Source organism: Gossypium hirsutum, chromosome D06 (assembly GCF_007990345.1).
Source record: "Gossypium hirsutum isolate 1008001.06 chromosome D06, Gossypium_hirsutum_v2.1, whole genome shotgun sequence".
Lineage (NCBI taxonomy): Eukaryota > Viridiplantae > Streptophyta > Magnoliopsida > Malvales > Malvaceae > Gossypium > Gossypium hirsutum.
In genome coordinates, this window is record NC_053442.1 from 7,595,116 (window position 1) to 7,599,346 (window position 4,231).

Here is a 4,231-nt window from a genome sequence, read left to right on the forward strand (position 1 = left end):
AAAAATTGTAAAACTAATTACAATCAAATCATAATAAAATAAAAATTGTGAAAATAGAAAGGTTTACTTATAATGCTACATGAAATGATAGGAAGATGAGTGTGTTGCCACTGGACATGCTACCATCGTATTAATCGTAGGAAAGAGGTGTAATAACAACCAACATTTTATCTAATCTCCTACAACAACATTTCTACAAATTTTAGTAAATTAAAACATATGACTCATCCATTAACCCAGACAAAACATAATTGGCTAGATGGTTAAAAGTTGATGAAATTATCCTTAAAACTCGAGTTTGATTCTCCCTTGCAGCATAATTTTTATTTTGGCCTAAAACCCTAACTATGTCATCCCATGTGGTAAATCCCCTCTTCTCTTTTTTCTCATCTTCCCCCATTTTCTTTTCCTCTCTTTTTCATTGTGTCGCCCCTAAGACCTAATTTTATTCCGTATTCTTCTTCTTTATTCCTATGTTGTCGTCGTTGTCGCCGTCCATTGGAAACCTCCCATCCTCTCTTTATTTTTTTCCTTCTTTATTGTGGTACCATTTATTTTTGGTCCATTATTACTGCCATTTCGCACACCACTTCTGCCCCTTGAGGCCCCTCAATCTCACTTCTTTTCTTCTTTATTTGCTGTCGGTTTTGCACTTCTTTCATCACACATCTGAATCTGGAGTGTAAGTTGAAGTTTGAATTAGATCTAGTATTGTTTTTCCCTCTTCCTTGACTCCCTTTAATGGCCGAATCTATCAGAGTTCATGGTCGAATCTCACATGTGTTTTTTTTTTTTTGTATTTATTTTTATCAAGGTTCAGATCCGAATCACTTGGATCAGCAGTAGCGCCAGAAGTTGCTTGCTCCACCCTTTAAAGTCAAAATAGAGTAAGTATTAATCTCTAAAATCAGATCTGTAAAACCAATCTTTTTCTCCAATTTGGCGAACCCTTTAGGGTGATTAACGGTTGATTTCTAACAACTTTTCTTGTGTTAGGTACAAATTTGAACTAGATTTAGCTAGATCTGAAACTTAGGACCTGTAGATTAGCGATAGTGCTTCTGTTTCGCGTTAATCAGGTGTGGGTCCTAACTTTTTGTGTGTTAATGATTGTTGTAAGCATGTGTAAGTGTTACTTTGGTGATTGGCCGATTATATATGTGGTTTAAGTGCTATGGCGGAATGTTATAGGGACTTAAGATGTGTCTATCCAAATGTGTAAGTGCTATAAAGATTTAAGCTGATTGTATGATTGCTGAAATTGGTTGAATTGCACTGTTATTACTTGTATTGTAGCATGCTGATTGTTATTGTTAAATTGATTGCATGTAAAACATGCCATTGACTGTTATCGTATATTGTTTGCATGTAAGTGTGGAAACTTTTTTTGGAAATTGACTTTTTATTTTAAAACGAAAATGGAGTAGCTACCAATCTTTTTTATTAGGTGTGATTGAATTACCTCGAAACTTAATCATTTTAATAAAAAATCGTTAAATTTACTAAAACGATAATTTTCAGTGTACAAAATTCAGGAAGTGGGTTCGGGAGTCGATTACGTATGAGGAATAATTAGCACCCTCATAACGCCCCAAATTGATACCTAGTAGATTACTTGATGTCTCAGTGTCGAGAATTGAGAATTCAAAGAAAATTTAAAATGCAAAACCCTTCTTGCATGATTTTGATTAAAATATCGCTAGCTAAATTAAATTTTATGGAAAGAGCCTTCTTATTTCAAGTTAATTAAGAAAAAATGATCATATTCCGTAAGTTAGGGTACGATATCTCGAATCCTCGAAAATAAGAATACTCGTCATTTGATTATTACCTAAGTCCTATGTTTCTTGAATTTTAAATAAGATGTTTGATTATTTCGGTTCTAGAAAGATGTCATATTCCGTAAGTTAGGAGCACGACTCCTCGAATCTCAAAAATAATGAACATTGCCTTGGTTTTAATTACTTCTTATGCGTCGTGTAAAAACAAATGCACCACTTAATATGAGATGCAATTGAGCGTAGTACGGAAATAAATAAATGTATCTAAGCATAATAGATAATATGGTAATGACTAAAATAAAATAAAATAACTACACTAGTAAAAAAATAAAAATAATAAATAAAATAAAAAATTTCGAAATGACCATAGTAAAATAATAATATAAGAACAAAAATAACAGTGATCACTATAATCAAATAGTGATAATGCAACTATAATAACAACAACACAAATAGATGATAATAACAATAATAATAACAATTATGACATGGTTAATAATGAAAAATAATAAATCAAAGATAAAAGTAAATATTACTTAATTTAAAGGGCAAAAATGTAAATAATAAAATTAAAAATGCTAAAAACAAAAATACACTAAACATAAATGAGTTAAATTAAATAAAGGACTTAATCGAAACTGTGGTAAAATTTAAAGGATAAATTATGAAGGATTCGAAAATAAAGGATTAAAGTAAAATAAAATAGAAAAATACAGGGACTCAGAATGCAATTATCCCAACCACTACACACGTGCCACATTTAAAGAAGTTGTCAGTGAGTTAGGGGGACCAAACTGAAAATATAATAAAATTTAAAGTATAAAATTAAAAAATAAAAACAAAAATAGAACATAAAGGGTCAAATTAAAATAAAATGGAAAAATACAGGGACTTAGAGGGTTATTTTCCCAACCCAAGTACACATCTCATTCCCTTAATGGGTCAACAATGTGTCAAGGGACTAATTTGTGAGAAAATAAAATTAAAGAGGTGAAATTAAAACAAATAAAAAAGGAATAGGACAAAATTAAAAAAGAGCAAAAAGGTGGAAGGACCAAAATGACAATTAGACCATCACTGTGAAAACACACAAACCCTGAGGTTATTTGGGTTAGATCTTTGGCTCGTGCCAAACGACGTTGTTTTGGACGTCTGAAGCCAATCCCAAAACAACATCATTTTAGGGGTCTATTTAAATCTAAAAAATCTAAAAGAATTCATTTTAAACATTTGTTTAAAAAAAAACTCTCTTTCACTCTTCTTTTTTCTCTCAAATCCTTCCTATCGTTCTGTCATAAAGACGGTGAACCTTCACCACGGCCACCGATCATCAATGACGGCGACCACCGCCTCCGGTGGCCAAAAAATTAAAAAAACTTTTTTAGCCCTTTTTGCGCAGAATGAAAATCTGGGGTTCAAATCCCTAAAAAATCAGTCAAAGTCTGACCGAGGGCAGAGAAACCTTTCGGTTTCTCCCTTTTTCGACGAGACCCTCGACGGAACCCTAGGGTTCCGAGGCTTCTCAAGTTGGAGAAAGGGGAAATCCACGATGGCGTTCAACAAGTAAACTAAAAATAAAATTAAACCTTATATTATTCTTTTTTATGCTTGCTTTGAAAATAAAAAATATAAAACAAACTACCTTTTTTTTAAGCTTTGTTATTGTTTTCTTCTATTTCATTTCCTGTCAAAAGTTACAAAGGATTTGGGCTTTACAGCCGAATATTACAAATATTTTTGTTTTCCTTTTTTTTCTTTTTTTGCTTTTGCTTCTGCTCTCTGTTTCTGTCCTCTTTTATTTTTTGCAGGTAGCATGGTGGTGGTGGCAAGGGACCGAAGTCAACGGTAGTTGGGAGCCACACAACCTTGCCATTTTGGTGCAATGGTGGCAAAGAAAGTGTCAGGCCTCAGATGGCACGCCAGCTGACGTGGTGTGGGAAGCGACAGCTAGAGACTTTAGGGGGAGCTAGGGTTTCTGAAAAATTTAGGTTCTTGGGCTTTCGGGCTTAGGTAATTTGGGCTTTAGGGTTTTGTATTTGGGCTTGCAATATGGACTAGACTTTTAATTAATGGATTTTTTTTTGTTTTTTATTATTTTTGTTTAGGCTGGATAAAAGTGGGCCTCTACAGTAAGCATGCCACTATTTATTACTAATCCTACTTATTGCATGCAAAGCATGACACCGATACTGTATTACTGAATGCATGTTAAGCATGCTACCATTACTGAAATTGATATTAATGAGCATGATTTGCTGCATTATTGATATGACATGTCGCATTGCATAGGGATTGGGATTGATGGGTGATGGAGGAGTTCTATGGAGTACTGACGGTTTATCCGCAATATTATTGTATTGGTAGTATATCTGCAACCTTGGAGTATTGTTCGGAGTACTGGCGGTTTATCTGCAACCTACTGGCAGCTTGTCTACAAAATTATTTGTAGT

At 33.5% G+C, this 4,231-nt stretch overlaps 1 long non-coding RNA gene across 3 annotated transcripts; it reads left to right on the forward strand.

Annotated features, from left to right (window-relative positions):
* The first annotated feature begins 249 nt into the window (after positions 1 to 249).
* On the forward strand, positions 250 to 4,027 carry LOC107901353 (uncharacterized). Of its 3 annotated transcripts, XR_005914447.1 has the most exons (3): positions 250 to 682; positions 815 to 3,791; positions 3,887 to 4,027. It is a non-coding gene; the product is annotated as an uncharacterized lncRNA (long non-coding RNA). The 3 variants fall into 3 exon arrangements; XR_001685232.2 differs by having other exon boundaries at positions 815 to 4,027; XR_001685231.2 differs by having other exon boundaries at positions 821 to 4,027.
* The last annotated feature ends 204 nt before the right edge of the window (positions 4,028 to 4,231 follow it).